This window comes from Prionailurus bengalensis, chromosome D3 (assembly GCF_016509475.1).
Source record: "Prionailurus bengalensis isolate Pbe53 chromosome D3, Fcat_Pben_1.1_paternal_pri, whole genome shotgun sequence".
NCBI lineage: Eukaryota > Metazoa > Chordata > Mammalia > Carnivora > Felidae > Prionailurus > Prionailurus bengalensis.
In genome coordinates, this window is record NC_057356.1 from 74,537,379 (window position 1) to 74,556,704 (window position 19,326).

The window sequence follows — 19,326 nt, forward strand, 5'->3', positions numbered from 1 at the left end:
CCTTATTTTCATTCTCTTCTCCTTCTGGGACCACTGCTAGATATATGTTAGGCTGTCTGGTACTATCCTGCTGGTCCCACAGACTGCTCATTTTTCTTCAAACTTTTAACTCTCTCTTTTTCAGATCAGATAATTTCTATCACTCCGTCTTCTAGCTCACATAGTCTTTTAGCACCTCCAATCCATTGTTTGGCCCATCCAATGAATTTTTCTTTTTCCTTGTTGTATTTTTCAGATTTAGAATTTCCCTTTGCTTCTTCCTTTAATAGAATGATTTACAGAGACATGCTCAGATCTTAAGCATATCATAAATCAGTTTTCATGAATTCATATTAAAGATTCAAAATATTTTTATCATCTCAGAGAGTCCCCCTGTGTCTTAGTGGTATCCCTTCCCAAGATAGTATTCATAAATTATCCTAGGTTATTCTAGGATATAAATGGATATCCATATAAATGGTATCCATATAAATGGATAATGCAACATGGATATTTTGTGTATCTAGATTCTTTTACTTAACTTAATAGTTTCCAGATACATCCATGTTATTGAATGTATCATTATTTCATTTCTTTTTATTGCTGAATAGTTGTCAATTATAGGAATATATCACAGTTTCTTGACCTATTCTGTTGTGGACATATGTTTTAAGTTCTTTTGGTTGAATACCTAGAAGCTGACTTCCTGGGCTATATAGATGCATGTTTAATATTTTTATTAAATATTTTATTTTCAGATAGTTGTAGATTCACATTTAGTTTGAAGAGCTAATACAGAGAAATTTCATGTACATTGTATCCAGTTTCCTCCAATGGTAACATCTTGCAAAATGATAGAAAAACTTCACAAATAGGATATGGACATTAATGTAGTTGTCAAGATATACAACGGTTCATCACCATACGGGCCCCTCATGTTTCTCTTTAATAACCATCTTTATTCTCTCTCTGCTCCTGTCCTTGACTTCTGGCAACCATCAATCTGTTTTCTATTTTTATAATTTTGTCATTTTAAGATTGTTATGTAAACTGAATCATACAGAATATAACTTTTTGGGATTGGCTTTTTTCATTCAGCATAATTCCCTGGAAACTCATAGAATTTGTTGCTTATATTAATAATTGGTTCGTTTTTAATTGAAGAATAATCTCCTACATGTTTAATTTTTTAAATGTTTATTTATTTATTTTTGAGAGATACAGAGAGTGAGAGTGTACAAGTGGGGGGAGAGGGCAGAGAGAGAGAAAGAATCTCAAGCAGATTCCACACTGATAGTGCAGAGCCCAATGTGGGACTTGAAGCCATGACCATAAGATCATGACCCGAGCTGAAACTAAGCATGGGATGCTTAACTGACTGAACCACCCAGGTGCCCCCCTGTATGTTTCATTGTTAAAAAACTATCCAATAGTTTCCCAAAATGGTTGTGCCATTTTACACTCTCACCACCCATTTGATTCTTATTTTTAGTTTCTATCTTTCCAGTAAGATTCCTTATCTGGTCACTCATTATGATCATATTTCTCATTATTTGAACATTTTTTTTCTTAGTTCTTTGAATGCATTTGTAGTAATTACTTGAATACATTTATCTGCTAAGCCGAACATCCAAGCCATGTTAGGTTTGATTTCCATTGCCTTTAGTTTCTTAACTATGGATCACTTTTCCTATCTCTTCATATCCAATAATTTTAATTATAATGATACAGGATTTTTTTTTCTTCCTTGGAAGAATGATGATCTTTGTCCTTCTATTGTATAAGATTGATTATCCTCTATTGTATAAACTTGGTTTTATACTCTGGTAGGGTTGATCTTTGGAAAACCCAATATGTTTCCTAAGTCCCTCTTCACTGATGGGACTTTCTCTCCTCTGTAGATCCTATTAGGACTTGGTTTTATCCTATTGTGGGGAGATCTAAAGTGGGACTTACTCTAGGTCATAGTCCTTATTTTTGTGGTGGAGCTTTTGTGAAGTTTCAGCTGGATGCCAACAAATACTACATGATGTTAAAAATCCTCTCTGACTGGGCAGGAAATTCAACTCTCCCAGCACTACTCAACTTTTAGTGTGCCTGCTTCTCTCTTAACCCTGCAGCAGCTGCCCTCTGCTCAGCCTCAAGTAGTTTCACCCTTTGCTCTTGGTCAAGGACTTTTAGGGAAACCCTGCATAGACTTCTGGAACTCACCCTGGGTCCATTTCTCTCCTCTCTGGTGCCCCACCTTGCACATTGTAGCCACTCCAGCATATTCAAACCCAGATATCTGCCTCCTCATGTCAGTAGGACACCATGCATATTTATGTATTTATATTCTAGCCCTAAGTACCACGAAAAGAAAGTTTTCCCTCAGAAGAGGAGTCCATTGAATGTGGAGCTCCCCTTGTGAGTTACTACTCAATTCTCAAGGATCACAATCTTGCATTACCTATTTCCCCATGTTTTGAATATTTGTCCAGTTTTACAGTGGTTTAATGTAGGAGGGATAGGTTCGTACCAGCAACTCAATCATACCTGAAAGTTAAAACCCACAGTTTACATTTTTAACCTCTTGTTTCATATTTTAGACAGTCTGTTTGATTTACATGAAACTTATCTACTTTTTTTGGCAGAGTATAAATTGCATGCTAAAAGATAGCCCTTAGCATGCAATTTTGAGTTGTAGACTTTTAGAATTTTAGAGTTAAAGGAGCCTTAGAAACCACCGATTCTAACTTTCTTCTGTAATGAATGAGGAAACAGGTCCAGAGAGATTAGGTGATTTACTCAAGGTTGCACAGGTTGTTAGTGATTTAAAGCACCTGCTTGTGGAGGCAATAAATATCATAAAACTGCATCATGGTAATGAGTGGAAGCTGCCTTATCTTTGCACTATATATGAAAAATAAAAGGATTCCAGCAGTAAGCATTTTCAGAGTATAAAGATTGCAAAAGGAACGCTTAGCCTGGCTAAACTACTTTCAAGTTTTTAAAATCCCTTTAGTCACACTCTTTTGCATAAAGCATCAAATGTGCTAATTAGAAAAGATTCAGATCTACTAATCAAAAGATATTTACTTGGCAAAATTATAAGTAATAAAATAAAGGTGCTCAAATAATTCTGTTTTTGCCTACCCTCTTCCCCTCCCCCCCCGATAAGGAGAATATACTGTTATTTTGACACCTTCTTCTGAGTTTGACGTATAAAGTAATCAACACCATTGTATAAATTAGTATTTTAATTTTATTCATCAGTGTTTAAATAAGTATAATAAGGAAGTAATACAAAGTTTACTTTCTAAACTAGTATATATGTCTAAAACTTAGGTTTCTGATTCTTACTTTATTGCTTGTTTTTTTTTTTATGTTTATTTTTAAGAGAGACAGAGAGACAGAGCATGAGCAGTGGAGGGGCAGGGAGAGAGAGGGAGACACAGAATCTGGAGCAGGCTCCAGGCTCTGAGCGTCAGCACAGAGCCCAACATGGGGCTCAAACTCATAGACTGCGAGGTCATGACCTGAGTCAAAGTTGGATGCTTAACCAACTGAGCCATCCAGGCATCCCTCTTGCTTGTTTTATTAAACTGCCTTATAGTAGATCATGTATCAATATGCCCTATCTTTAAAAATGCTTTTATCAGAGTAGTATGTACTATGCCATGTAAGTGCCCCATTGCGTAATGCAAAAATAAAAGAATATGAATTTGAACACATTCTTATAAGGTCACCCACACACCAACTGTTAACATAATGTTTAAAATCTTGAGAAGTTAAAACTGTAAGTCTAGAACATTTAAAAAATGCCCACTGTGCACTAGAGATAGTGGGATTAGTATGCAATAAAAACAACCTATTTACCCTGCTTCTGTCATCTGTAGTATTTATGATAAATAACAATGACCTTCCAGTCCTTGATGCTACCTTGATAAAGCAAACCAGAGGTTCTCTCTACACTTTCTATGGAAGCTGTAAAAGTTGCCATCAATATATCCACTTTCCCAGTTCTTTCCTCTTACACTCTCTAGAATTTTATAGGCTTTATGTCTTTTTGTCTCAGAGGACAGGTTCTGCAAAATTCAAAGGAAGATCAAACTCCTTGATTGTCCCAAGGACTGAAACTTTAGCTTTAGTAAATTTGGTTAAAGAACCAGATAATGTACTATTTATAAAATTCTTCATTTAAGTCAAAACTGTTTTGTAAAGTTGCATATCCAGAAAACCAAGTTCTCTTTCTTATTGCCTAAGTAGAACTATATTGTTGCAAGACACTGCTTATAAAGTGGGTTTATACTGTTACTTTGTGTATTACTACATAATACCTGTATTGTCACAACGTTAAAAAAAATACCCAGTGTGTGCAGAGAACTAAATGTTCTTTTAGAAATAAAGAATTTAGGAAAAGAGAAAAAACATGGTAAAAATCACCATTTAACAAGCTTAGTGAAAAATAAATACTATTCAATGGCAATAGAACATTATAAAGCTAGGAATTAGGATACGTTAGACCCTTGTTGAAGAAGACAACTTTACTGAAAGACGTTAAAAAAGAAGAAAAAGAACAAATAATCATAGATGGGAAGGTTCAGTATTATAACAATGCCACTTCCCCCACATCGATTTTTAGGTTTAATACAGTTCAACATAAATTCAAAATGGATTTTTTAAAAGTTTGTTTGTTTGTTTATTTAGAGCATCAGCAGGGGAGAGGCTGAAAAAGAGGGAGAGAGAGAGAATCCCAAGTAGGCTCTGAGCTGTCGGTGCAGAGCCCATTGTGGGGCTTGATCTCACGAACTGTGGGATCATGACCTGAGCCAAAATCAGCAGTTGGACACTTAACCGACAGTCATCCAGGCACCCCCAAAATGGAGTTTTTGGAAATTTAATGTTCAGAATTAAAATCAAGTGACATTGTCAATTTTTTTAAATGACAAATTTTGAAGGAAAAATTTTGTATTATATTTGATAATCAATGAAAGCTTTTAAATTCTGAACACTCTTTACAAATATTAAAGGAAAAAGATGAATAATTCAATAGCAATGACAAAACATGTACAGACAATTTACAAATTGACCAATAAATATATTTAAAAACCTTCTGTCTCATAATCCATGGTATGCAAATTAAATAACAATTAAAACTTTCAAATACTAATTTGGTAAAGGTGAAAACAAAAAACTTAATGTTGGCAAAGGTTTGGGGAAAGGAGTGCTTTTATCCTCTCTGCTGGGAGTGTAATTCAATTTGACAGAATGACAACAAACCAGCTTATTCCCTTTAACGAGGTAACTTAACTTTGGGAATTTATGTTAAGGAAATAATCAAAGATATTCTGAAAGATGTCAATACAAGTGGGCTCACAACAGACTTATTTATGATAATGAAACTGAGAATTTTTAAGTTAAGTTGTCATATATTCATGTATGTGATATATTTATATAATGGGATGCTAGACAGTCTTTAAAGTTATTTGGAAATATTGAATGGGATTAGAAAAGCTACTTATAAGGTTGTTTATTCAGTATTATTCATTTTATTTAAAAATATAAAAGCTAATATGCATACGCTTCAAAGACATTTATCAAAATGTTAACTGTAACTATCTCTAAGGGGCGTGTTTATGGATTTCTTTTTGCAAATTTTCTTCAAAGACATACATTAACTTGTCAATCAGTAATTTTTATGTGGAAAGAGGAGTGGACGAATAAAATATGTGTCTGTAATATAAATAATGAGATCATGAAAAAAAAATATGCCTAACAGTAGAGAGAGATGTTCTTAGAGGGTTCCAGTGTGGGCAGAATCAACTGGGGAGTGATTTTGTTCTCTAAGGGACATTTGCCATTGCCTAGAGACATTTTTGGTTGGGGAAGATTGGGGGTGCTATTGGCATCTAGCAGGTACAGGTCAGGGATGCTACTGAATATCCTACAATATCCAAGACCAAGACTTATACAAACCCAAGAGTTCAATGATGTCAAGATTGAGAAACCTGAATATAGGGGAAAGTTGGGATTCCAAGATCTGCATCTCTCTTGAATCCATTGACAGTTTCCTGACCTTGGCAAGATCACTTAAGTCTTGTGTCTCAGTTCTCTCATCCGTAAAATGGAGTCAACAATTTCTTTAAAGGGTTTAGATGACTGAAAAGGAGCTTGTGAGACCGAGTGGTGATAAAAGATGTAGGAAGTAATTCCTATTTGAGAGGACGGAGTAATTACCAGCATTGTCTATTTCTCTCTGCTTTGAAGCACACTTACAAGGATTTAAGAGTTGCAAAGAGGTTTGGAAGAGTGTGTGAATTTGACTGATTCAACTGTATCTCCTTGTCGTATGCTTTAAACACATGAAAGAAAGATTTCCTGCAGTCTATTACAAGGGTCAATAAAAACCTATAAAACATTTCAACCAAACTGCTGCATTCTTTCCAATGTCAACTTGGAGTATTTTGAAATTATAGAAAGAGAATTTCTTTTCCACTTGAATACACGGATCTCAGTTTTCTTGCCCTTTTCATTTTAAAAATTATAAGCTTTCTTTGAAACTAAAAGCATTTATCACTTTTTAATAGGAAGTTGCTACATTTAAAAAAAACAGACTTTTAATTTATTTAGATAGAATTTTAGCTTATGGTGCTTTATGCATTCACTAATTCCACATAATAAATTCCTTATTCTTCGTTTAATAAATGGGGTGATAATATTTACATGGCAGTCACTAGGATTAAATCTAAATAGTATGTGTAGGGCAGTGCCTGACACAGAGTTAGTCCTTCATGGTTTCCTGTTGCCTTTACAAGAGATTCTGAAAGATCCTTAATACAGTGCTTAATAATCTGGTCTCCCCTTCACCCTCCTTTTCTTTGGGAGCCACTCTTTCTGTTCTACTAGGCAAATGCCTATTCATTCATTTTTCAGGTGTCACCTGGAGGCCACATTTCCAAGGAGATCTTGCCCATTCTCAAGATATTAGGTTGTTGGTGTGTGTAACTATGGCACCCTGTACTTGGCCAATACACATTACCTTTACAATTGGTTATTTGTTCAATGTTTGTCTTCCCTTCTCTACTGTAAGCGAAGGTGGAGAAAGAGGGCGAATGGGATCAAATACAACTTTTTCACTGCTGTATACCCACTTTTTTGATCCATGCCAGGTACATAATAGGTGCTCTGTAATATTGAATTGAATGAACCAATGCATGATAAGATTATCATCTAGAAAAGTAATAACAGAAAGCTGATTTCCTCTAGTAAAATAAGGCATTAATTAGAAAGCAGTTTTGTGGCACCACTGTTAGTGGTTGATACTGGAGAATATGTTGGAAATTGCTTGGGCTACTCATTTTTCATCATTTTGTGGACATTAGTAAGTTTTTCCATTCCATCAGAAAAACACAGTCTGGAAATATCTTCGTAGGGTTTCTTGAAATAAAAGTTTGTTGAAGGAAAGTCACCTAAATAATTTTGATTAGGAATTAATATTGAGTGTCCAGTCAATTAGAGAAGGTGCTTAGGTATTTGTTTCCCTTTTCCAACTATATACTCACATGACTTGGGGTTCTTAGTGCTGTCATGGAAAGTAGGAGGAGAATGGCATTGTTTATGTAGATCTCACCTTGGTCTTAAGCCATAAGACAGAGTCAAAAACGCCTATCCTAGTGACTGACCCTACCTTCTTCTAATTCTTCCTATTGAGGAACTTAATTTATAGATGTAGCCCAAAGCTGACTACTTTTTCTTTAAACCTTTTATTTCATATTTTTTTTAGTTTAAAATTTGATGATATTGCTTATTTGAATTGTGTTTTTATGTCTAAAAATAAATGCAATATATAGTTCTACTTATAGCATAGAAGACTGGTTTTGAATTTACAGAAGTGTTAAAGGTTTCCTTTTAAAATAAAAGTACTTAAGCAAAGAAAGTGAATGAGAAAAATGCTAAATATAAGTGGTAGACTGATAAAACAAGATTTTGAAGTTTATATATAAATGATTAATATTTTAGAAATCTTGGAATACTATAAAGTACTCTATAATAGGGCTAGTAATATAGTGTTATAAAACAGTTTAATGAGATGCTTCTCTTGGCTTATAAAAAGTATAGATGGGCATTTTCTGACTCAAGAGTACATATATACCATTGAAGTGATACATCTTCAAGATATCTTGTTTCATGTTATAGGCACAGTGTCTGTTCCAACTGTAAGATATGACTTCAGAGCCTGGGGAGTAATAGGTATCTAGTCTTCCCCTAACAAAGCAGACAATGACATATAGAGATTACCCCATGCCCCACCTGCTTTACTATTCTTGTAGTTCAACTTATTATGTTAACAGTGTTAGAGTCCATTTTAGATCATAAAGCACTTAGAACCCATCCAGTACTGAAGAGTTGATGATAACCCACATTCTTTGGTAAGATGTTATAGTGAAGAGTCAGGTTCTAGTCTTCACTGAAATTTTAACTCCACCATTTATTAGCTCTGTATCCTGGGCCATAGGACTTAATTTTATAGTGTGAATTTCTTGATCTATCAGTGAGGGACAAGGACTAGTTATTATGAGATTAAGCTAGATATGTATAGAAAGCATATACAATCTTGGTTTTTATTACTATTAGAAATTGTTATGGGTTGAACCATGTCCCACCAAAAAGATATGTTGACATCCTAACCCCCAATATATCGGAATATGGTTTGTTTGGAAATAGTGTCATTGTAGATAAATGAAGTCATTCTAGGTTAGGATGGACCCTTAATTAATATGACTGGTGACCTTATAAGAAGGAAGGTGTGGAAACAGGCACACACAGATAACACCATGTGACAACAGAGACAGAGATTGGGGCAACTTCTATTAGGTTAGGCAGGGATTGCTAGCTACCACTAGAAGCTGGAAGAAGCAAGAAAGGATTCTACCTAGAGTCTCCAAGGGAGGATGGCCCTACTGATGCTTTGATTTTGGACTTCTAGTTTCCAGGACTGTGAGAGAATAAGTTACTGTTATTTTTAGCCATGCAGTTTGTAGTACTTTGTTATGACAGTCCCAGGAAACTAATACAGTAATGCAAAAACTATAGATTTTACAAAACAGAAATTACACACATATGGATTCTTCCTCTCTTTTCTCTGCTAAAGTCTACCTTTTGAAAACCTCCTTGGTCCTCAGTGTACCTCTTGAACTAGTTTTATTTTTCTCCCATATCCTTCCTTGGTTTAGGATAGTATGTTAAGAAAAAAAAAACCCACACATTGGCTTGGAAATGTGGTTTAAAAAAAAAGCAATCACTCAAACAAAGAGACCACACAAACAACAAATAGGACAGAAACAAGAAGTGGCCACGTGAGAGGTAAAAGTGACGTTTGCTAAGCCGGAAGGTATGAGAAAAGACTAGATGAGTGAATGGCGTGAAGATAAATAGAAGCTGGATGTGCAAACTATTACTTAGACGAGTACCCAAATGGAACCTTTCCTTGTCCAATTCCAGCAACCCTGTGTTTCAGAAGGGAATTTTTATATCATAATTTCTACATGCTGAGTATAGTATAGAAGGTAAATTGCTTCTCATTTGTTTTTCAAGATAAGTTCCTAAATTTTGCTCACTTGTTCCCTTTGAAAACGTTTAGGTTAGTTTTTGCAAAGCAAATCTTCACCCTTTCATAAGTGAACATGGGAGGATAGAAAGGTACTTTCTTGTCTGTCTCCCCAGGAAAAGTACATCTGAACAAGGTATAGTCTTCTCACAAGGGGAAAAGACCAAGTGGGCCCCTCGAGCAAATGAGTTGGCTTGATTGTCTTGCTTCCCCAAGTCCTGTAATGTCCCTTCTTCTTCCAGGATTCCCCAGTGTAGACTGAGGGTTGGATTCCTTTGGTGTATCCTTGGACCACTGGAGGATTTAATATTGAAATGATGAGCTCTAGAGATACACTCTCAAGATAAATAAAATATGTGTGTTTAAGCTTTATTATTCTGGTCATGTTGATATTTATTCCAATCGAGTTGTGATTTACTGAAAGCTATTGGTGTGGTTTCCTCCTTTACTTTGTATTTCTTTACTCTCCCTGCCCTTCCCAATGGCCTTTATTTTTCAAGTAACATGGAAGAGGTAGGGAGAGCATTTGGAGAGAAAGAGGAGGCGGGCCCTGCAAACAAACTAAGCAAATCTGGTACTCTGTTATAATTAAAGCAAGCAGCCTTATGTTTTGGGTTGTGGAAAAATATACTTCAGTCCTTAAAATATAAATATTTTTAAGGGCATTGCCTATTATTGCTTATGATTATAATAAAAATCATCCTCGTGGTACAGTAACAGATTTTGCCCAAGACTGATTATTGTCCTTGACATCCCCTGAAGTCTTCTTAAAAACTCAAATATGAAGGCAGATCTAAGAATTAAAAAAAATTAGACTATATCCTGAAGTTGACATCTTAACATACAGATAAACACGTTCTATACAAGTTTGCCTTAATTTCTTATTGACAACTTTATATTCACTTAAGAAACACTTCCATGTCACTTCCTGTGTATCAGGCATTATTTTAAGGGCTTTACAAATACTTCCTTATTTAATCTTTCTAACATTTCTGTGAAGTAGGCATTATTATGCCTAATTTGTTATTATTATTACCATTAATACTATTATTACCATTAATTAACACTATTTTAACATGAAGAAACTGAGGAACGGAAAGATTAAGTAACTTGCCCCAGGTCACGTAGCCAAGGATGGCATTTGAACCCAGACAATCCGATTTCATGGTCTATGCTCCACTGTACTACGTCTCCCATTTTTGTCCATTAAACTTTTTATTTATGCTTTTTTATTTTCCAGTAGAAGAAATCCCATGGCAAATTTGAAATGCAAAAATGCATTTTGTTAAGTGAATTTTTATCCATCAAATTTATCTTGTATGAAAACTTCTTTTTCATAAACTGTTTTCCTTAAAATAAGATCTATATATAATTGCAAATGTCTTTGTAATAAATATAAAATATAAACATATGGAATCTTTCCCTTTGAGGAAAAAAGGATTTTGGTAATCGTGTGTAACAGACTCCTTTGTACCATAAAAATTCATAGTCTTCTATCTGACGTTTGTGTTAGAAAATTCTAAAATTTCTTTTGCATTTCTATGCTTCATTTGAATCAAGCAATATGTGATAAAATGTGCTGGCTCTTGGTCTGGCCATTTCTTTAAGAAAGGCAACCTTATCCACAGTTATTTTTTTCCCTGCCCCTCCCAGATTATTTTCCAGTGAAGTAAGGGAGTAATCATGGAAGATCGCCATATGGTAACAGTGAGCCATGTCAAACACACCCACCAATGGTAAGTAAGCCACCAATGACTAGATGACTTTCCATTTATGACCTGATAAGGACAAGTACTATCGTAGGTACAGATAGTGCATGTTGTAACACACAAATTGAGACATTGCGTTTGAATGCAAGGCAATTCTGACTAGTTTGTAGTGCAAAATACGAACAGTTACACTTGCAACCAGATGATAAAAAGATGAAATACACTCGGTCATATCTGTATATGAAAAACTTTGAGGAATTTTAAGAAATCATCAGATTTTCCCTACAGTTTCCAGGTTTTTTTTTTCATTTTTTAAAATGTTTATTTATTTTTGAGAGAGAGGGGGACACAGAGAGTGAGTGGGGGAGGCAGGGGAAGAGCAGATAGAGAGGGAGACACAGAATCTGAAGCAGGCTCCAGGCTCTGGGCTGTCAGCACAGAGCCTGACACGGGGCTCAAACCCACGAACTGCGAGATCATGACCTGAGCCAAAGTCGGACACTTAACCGACTGAGCCACCCAGGCACCCCTCCAGGTATTTTCTTTTCTATGGAACACACACAGATGCTTTTCTGTTGCTCTTGGACAAATAGCGTATGTAATGAGAATGTGTCTGCTCCTTTTGTTTCATTCACATGATATTTTAATGATTGGAAATTTAGTCAGAATTGCTAAGGATTTGTTTGTTGCTGAAAATATGCAGGAATAAAAGGGAGAGGTGTCCTACACAGAGCTAGAACAGTTGGTTTTTTTCATCCAGTACCAAAATTTTAAAAAGTATCACCTACCCTCCATGTCCTCCCTTGTACCTCAAATAAACGGCAGCCAACAACCACAAACTCTTATCTCCACTCCCAGAGGACTGTGGGAGTTTGATGACTCAGGTCATCTCAAAGAGAACACTGCATCCTAGAGAACAAGCTGTTTCTTTTAGTTGGAACTACACAGTAGCAAACAATAATACATAATAATAGCAAAGGTAATGCCATGAACGTATGACCTCACTCTCATTGTGATTTTCCTTCAGGGCTTTCTGGGAGGGTCCTGAGAGCAGATTTCCTGGGTAGCTGTGCAGATTCTCTAGAAAAGCCCATGTCTTTTACCCTCTCTTTTCATGAATGGATCAACACTGGGAAGGGAACAATTGAATTGAGTGTATCATTTCCAACAATCACAAAGCTTTCACTACAGATTTCAAAGGAATATTCCAACCACAACAGGCACTGAAATGTGAGTACTGAGAAAAAATCCATTGGATTTTTGAAAGGGCAGTTTCAGTTCTGTAAAAAGCTGCAACTTTATAAGCAAGCCAGTTCTCTAGTGATTTTAGCCCATGACATGTTACTTCTCACTTTTGCAGTTACCTACTTGGAGCCTGGTTGCTCTGGTTTCAGTGGTAGGTTTGTGTTGAGTTGGTTGATTGAGTTGGTTTGTTAAATTGATTGAGGTATGAGCAAGGACAACTTTCAACTGCTGAAAAGATACAGCCATTGCCAAGAACAGATAAATCTCTTCCCTTTTCTGAGGAGATCAGTTATTGGGTCAATTGTGGCTGAGAAGTGGGAGATGATCATCCCTGATGAGCCCAGGGAGCCCTAGCAATATCAGGACCTCTTAGATAGTCTAGGCCTTTCCACTCCAGGGCCTCCAGTACAATGTGCAAAATGAGAATGTCTACATTTCTGGAGTGGCCCACAGTCAGGGCTTTATAGCTGATCTCACTCTGCTCAAATGCAGGGTTACTCTGAGGCCTTATCCAGGAAACAGATAAAGATACTTTATATGACAGTGATCACCCTTTTATCTGGGAGATCAGGCACAGTCACCTTCATTAGCCAAGGGGCCCCATTTCACAGAACATGACTGTGTGAATTGGTCTGGGTCTTGTCGATTCATTTTGTCAGGAAGCCGACATTGAGATGGAGGTTAGCTTGTAGGAGTTTATAGAAAATACTTTTGTGATTAGCACCCAGAGAAAGAAAGGTAAGGAAGCAGGATTGAGAAGAAGGAGAAGTTGGGGGATTGTAATGTGGTCTCAGTGTAGGCTCCAGCCAATTCTATGAGGGCCTGGAAGGATGGGAGGACCTTTCAGATTCTGTCACATTTGGATGAGGGGTCAGGCATTTATATACCCCACCCATCAATCAGTTGGTTGATGTGGACTGACCTTGGATGAGGTGTAAACTTGAGGTGTAAGGATGTGTCCTCAGCAGACACCATATACATAGGGATTGAGACTTGAGAACTGTCTGCCAGAAGCACTCCTGGTATCTGGGGAGTAAGTCCTTCGTTTTTAAGGGGGAGTTTAAGTGGAATATTACAGTGTCTACCACACGAAGATGTGTCTCGAAGGTTATTTCCATACATGGTCCTCCCAGCGACATATTCAGAAGAAATCTCTGAGATGATAGACATACTCTATATCTGCACTAATCAAGTAGTCTTAGCCACAAATTATTATTAAGCACCTAAAACGTGGTGATAGTAATATTGAGAAACTAAACTTTTTTAGAAAATTTATTTATTTTTAAGAGAGTGCAAGCAGGGGAGGGCCCGAGAGGGGGACAGAGGATCTGAAGGGGGCTCTGTGCTGACAGGCTGACAGCAGCAAGCCCATTGTAGGGCTCGAATTCATGAACTGTGAGATCATGATCTGAGCCAAAGTTCTACAGTCAACCGATTGAGCCACCCAGGTGCCCTGAGAAACTAAACTTTTAATTTTATTGAATTTCAAGTAATTTAATTTTTAAATTGATATATAATTCACATATCATAAAATTCACCCTTGTAAGTGTATAATTAAATGACTTTTAATTATATTCACAAAATTGTGCAACCATAATGACCTTGTAATTCTAGAACATTTTCAGCACCCCCAAAAGAAACCCCATACTCATTAGCACTCAGTCCCCATTCCTGCCTCTCTCCAGCTCCTGGCAAACATTAATTTATTTTCTGTCTCTATGTATTTGAGTGACCTTATAGAACAAATTAGTTGGCTTTCTCTCTTCTTTTATTTTTTGAAGCATCTACGAAGGACTGGTTTTAATTTTTCTTTAAATGTTTGATAGAATTCATCAGTGAAGACATCTGCTGCTGGGCTTTTCTTTGTGGGAAAGTTTTCAATTACTGATCCAATCTCTTTACTTCTTTATAGGTCTATTTATGTTTAGTTCCTGAGTCAGTTTTACTAGTGTGTATTTTTCTAGGAATTTGTCTATGTTTTCTAGATTATCTCATTTAGTGGTATTGAGTTGTTCATATTATCTTAAGATTATTTTTATTTTTGTAAGGTTGATAGTAACATCCCCTCTTTCATTCCTGATTTTAGTAATTAGATCTATGCTCTTTTTTCCTTGGCCTGTCCTGCAAAAAGTTTGTCAGTTTTGTTGATCTTTTCAAATAATCAAGAAATGGTTTTATATATTTTCTCTATTGTTTTCCTAGTCTCTATTTTATTTATTTCCTCTCTAGTCTTTATCATTTTCTTTTTTTTTTCCTTGTCTAACTTTAGTTTGTTCTTCTTTTCCTAGTTTCTTAAGGGAGAAGGGTAGGTTGCTGATTTGAGATCCCTCTTCTTTTTAATATAGGCATTTACAGTGATACATTTACCTCCATGCATTGCTTTAAATATATGCCATAAATTTGATGTTTTGTTTTCATTATCTCAAAATATATTTGTTATTTGTTTTATAATTTCTTATTTGATTCATCCCTTATTTAAAAGTTTGTTGGGCGCCTGGGTGGCTCAGTCCATTAGGCATCCAACTTTGGCTCAGGTCATGATCTCACTGTTCATGGGTTTGAGCCCTGTGTCAGGCTGTGTGCCGACAGCTCAGAGCCTGGAGCCTGCTACGGATTCTGTGTCTCCCTCTCTACTTTGTCCCTCCCCTGCTTGTGCTCTCACTCTCTCTCTCAAAAATAACCTTAAAACAGCAACAACAACAACAACAACAACAACAACGGTTTGTTATTTTCCACATGTTTGTGTATTTCCCAAGTTTTGTTCTGTTGTTGATTCCTAATTTCATTCTGCTGTTGCCTGACAATATAATTTGTGTGATTTCTATCTTTTTAAACTTACTGAGACTTGTTTTATGGCTGAACATGTTGTCTATGCTGGAGAATGTTCCATGTACATTTGAGAAGAATGTTTATTCTGCTGTCATTGGGTGGAGTGTTCTATAGATATCTCTTAGTTAATTTATATTATTTTTCAAGTTTTCTGTTTCCTTGATGATCTGTCTAGGTTACTGAAGTCTCAAAACATTATTGCTGAATTGTCTGTTTCTTCCTTCAATTCTGTGATATATCTCAAGTTATTTGTGTCCTTGAATCTAAATTGTGTCTCCTATAAACAGCATATAGTTAGATCATTAAGAAAAAAAAAATCATTTGCCAGTCTCTGCCTTTTGATTTGAGTATTTAATCCATTTACATTTAATGTAATTGCTGATAAAGTATAAGTATAATTTATGTCTGCCATTTTGCTATTTTTTCTATGTACATTATAAATTGTTTGCTTATTCCTTTATCATTGGCTTCTCTTGTGTTAAATGTATATTTTCTAGTGTACCATTTTGATTCCCTTGGCTTTTTCTTTTTATAATTTAAAATATTTTATGATTGCCTTGGAGATTAGACTTAATATCTGAATGTATAACAATTTAGGATGGATTAATATCTACTTAATTTCCAATAGTATACAAAAACTTTGTTCCTAGATAGCTCTGTTCCCTCCCTGCTCCGTTGTGCTATAGTTGCCTTATGAATTACATTTTTATATTATGTGCCTATCCACATGGATTTATAATTATTGCTCTATGCAATTGTCTTTTAAATCAGATAGGAGAAAAATAGAGTCTTTGCCAGTCTTTTGTTTTTTCACATGGATGTGAGTTCCTGCATATAAGCCATATTTCCTGTTTCTTTACATGTCTTATAATTTTTTGTTGTAATTTGAACGTTTTATATAATGTGGTAACTCTGGAAATCAGATTTAAACCCACTGCAGGATTTGTTGTTGTTGCCTTTTGTTTGTTTAGTGGTTTTCCTGAATGAATTCTGTAAGTCTGCATTATTTGTCACTGTGACCACTAAAGTGTCTGCTTGATTACATTAGTAGTCAGCTAATGTTTGTACAGAGATTCCTTAAATGCCTGGAACCAATAAGTCTCCCAGGCTTTATTGAGAGACTCTGTGTGGGTGTTGGAGCATGCCTTCTAACATTTGGGCAGACAGTTTATAACTGTGCTTTAGCCTGTATTTCCTGCTTGCACAGAGCTTCAGGGTCAGCAAAAGGTGAGAATTTAGGGCTTTATCAAGACTTTTCTGGGCATGTGCACAGCCTTACTCATGTATATACAGCCTAGATTCCCAGAAATATATTAGAGCTTTACAAAGCATACTATGGATATATTACTTTCCAGCTTTTCCTTAATTTTTTTCTCAACTCATTTTTTTTTTTTTGCCCCAATTGTTAGTGTTGCATTAGACAGGTGTGATATTAAACAATTGCCACTGATTGTTTTCAACGGATGACTCCTGTTTTCACTGATCAAACTGTAAGGTCAAATAAAGGCAGGGCCTACAAATGGAGCTTGCAGGTATTTTGGGGGAGCTTCAAATCTGTTCTCCTTCCAGTGGATGTTAGGCTGCTGTTTTCAAAACTAGTATGGTTATAAGGCTGTTTTTTTTGTTTTGTTTTGCTTTGTTTTGTTTTGTTTTTAAGGTTAGTGTGGAGCTGAGAGAGAGAGATTGCAATTGGGTCAGTTAAAATTCTACAAAGCTAGTTATTCTTACCAAGAGCTAGTATTTTCTTTTTATCAATGTGCCTCAGATTATTGCAAACCTTTGGTTAATTTCCAAAGTTCTAAAGATGGTAACATTGACCATTTTTTTCAGTATTCTTGTTGCTTTTATGGAGGATTCAATTTTCAGAAGTCCTATTCTATTTTTGTTGGTGTCAGTCCAAGAGAGTGCTAGGTATTGTGCTGTTCGGCTCAGATTTAGCCTTTGAAGAAGACTTGACCTCCACAGAGTTGATGTGAGTAATGAAGACTCAAATAGAGAGGTGTAGTAAGCCTTGAATGATATTCAAGTTGAAGTTACATTAATTTCATCATTATAGAGTGCCTCATTCTTCTTTTCAAAGAATTCCCTTAGCAGGATATAGAGGGACAAATGAGTTCTGGGTAAGAGTTGATGTATACAATAACAGAAGTCTTCAGTTTTGGCTCATAAAATAAACATCCTTGCTAATAGATGTGTATTGTTTGGGCATTTGTCTGGACTTTCTCATACTTGGGACACCAGGATGGATTTCTAAATTTTATTTCCAGTTTTTACTTATTTTGAGAGAGAGGTAGAGAAAGAATCTGAATTAGGCTCTGAGCTCTCAGCACAGAGCCTGATGTGGGTTTTGAACCCACGAATCATGAGATCATGACCCAAGCAGAAATCAAGAGTCAGAATGCAAAAAAAAAAAAAAAAAAAAAAAAGAGTTGGAATGCTTAACTGACTGAGCCACCAGGATGCCCCAAGGATTTCTAAATCTTGATCTAAATCACCTCTTTATTAAAAAACTACTTATTTGGGTTTCCTGGGTGGGTAGAATGGAGATCTGTGGAGTGTGCAGACAATACTATTGGCAAATGCTGTATTGGCAAATGCTGTACTATTGGCAAAAGAAGTATAGGGTGGCATTTCCCAGACAACAAAGGCATTATGGGTAGAGAGCCAGTAGAGGACCTGTGAACAATGATTAATGATGGACAGCTCCTTTGCGTACTTTGATTTGGATGTTTTGTTTTTGTTTTTTTCTTCTTGGGTACCCAGGACCACGATTATTCACTTAGCACTTATTCACTGTTTGGATTGGATAGCCATCTGTCATTGGGCTTTCAAGGCCTGGTTTACAAAGTTGCCTTAGTTTATTATGATTTGATACAGAAACAAATGCTAACTACTACCAATTTCATATGGATGCATAATGATTCTTGGTAGCTGAACATGGGGTACTCTGGGGGACAGTGCATGGTGAAGTTAGTCAGTTCCTCTTATACTACTGGGCCATGGCTGTTTCTGGACTGGGTATGATGCTCTAGACCTGATACCCGTCTACTAAATGACTGCTTCTTCATGATTAGGTGATGCAAAGGATGAAGAATGAACTCTGGGAGCCCCAGCAGTAGGTGAACCAGAGAAGTTGACTACATATGTTTCTTTCTCATACTTAATCTCCAGCCAGGAGCTGAGAATAAGTACCAAACCTTGCTTCATAGAAAATTTAAGAGGAAGGGGGAAGGTTTGGTATATAGGGTTTTAGGATGGGATGGAATTTATTACATAAGGTATAACATAACGTTCTTTATAATAATTAGGACAATAGACCAACCTCACAGAAAAATCCTCTTTCCTTGTTAGGATATTACTGTGAACTACAAGCAATTTGTTCCTGTGTAGAGCTGCAATATTAACAAGAATCTGGGAGGTCTGATGAGTTTTCCTTCATCTCTCAGGGCAACGGAGTATGAAGAAATGGGAAGGTAAGAACATTTCGAAGATCGGAGCGGCTAGCTCTGTTGCCTGGGCTCTGAGGACTGTGAGCCTTACTTCTGGCATTGTGTTTACATTCCACAGCATTGGTTGTATGGCCACTGGGTAAAGGGCTTTCAGACCTAAGGCCTCAAGTATGATTCCCTGTTTTGGTTGAGGCCTGGCCAGCAGTGGCACTATGGGCCAGAGCCTATCAAAAAATTAATTAATTAAAAAAACAAAACAAAACAGCTCTCACCAGATCTGTGGCTGATGCTAGAAGTGAGACTGTGTAGAGACAACAAATTTAGTTGGAAGTTGAAGCTGAGAAGCTCAATCAGAGTATACATTGGAGTTTCTAATATTAGTTGCAGGGCCAGAATAAGGGAGCTGAATATGAAAGCAGGAACATAAGGTAGAACCTCTATCTGTATTTGGAATGGTCAGTGTTTACTGAGTATGCCTACAGTGGTGGGGCAGGTTCTAGGCACCAGGGGGTTGTTCTAGTAGCTT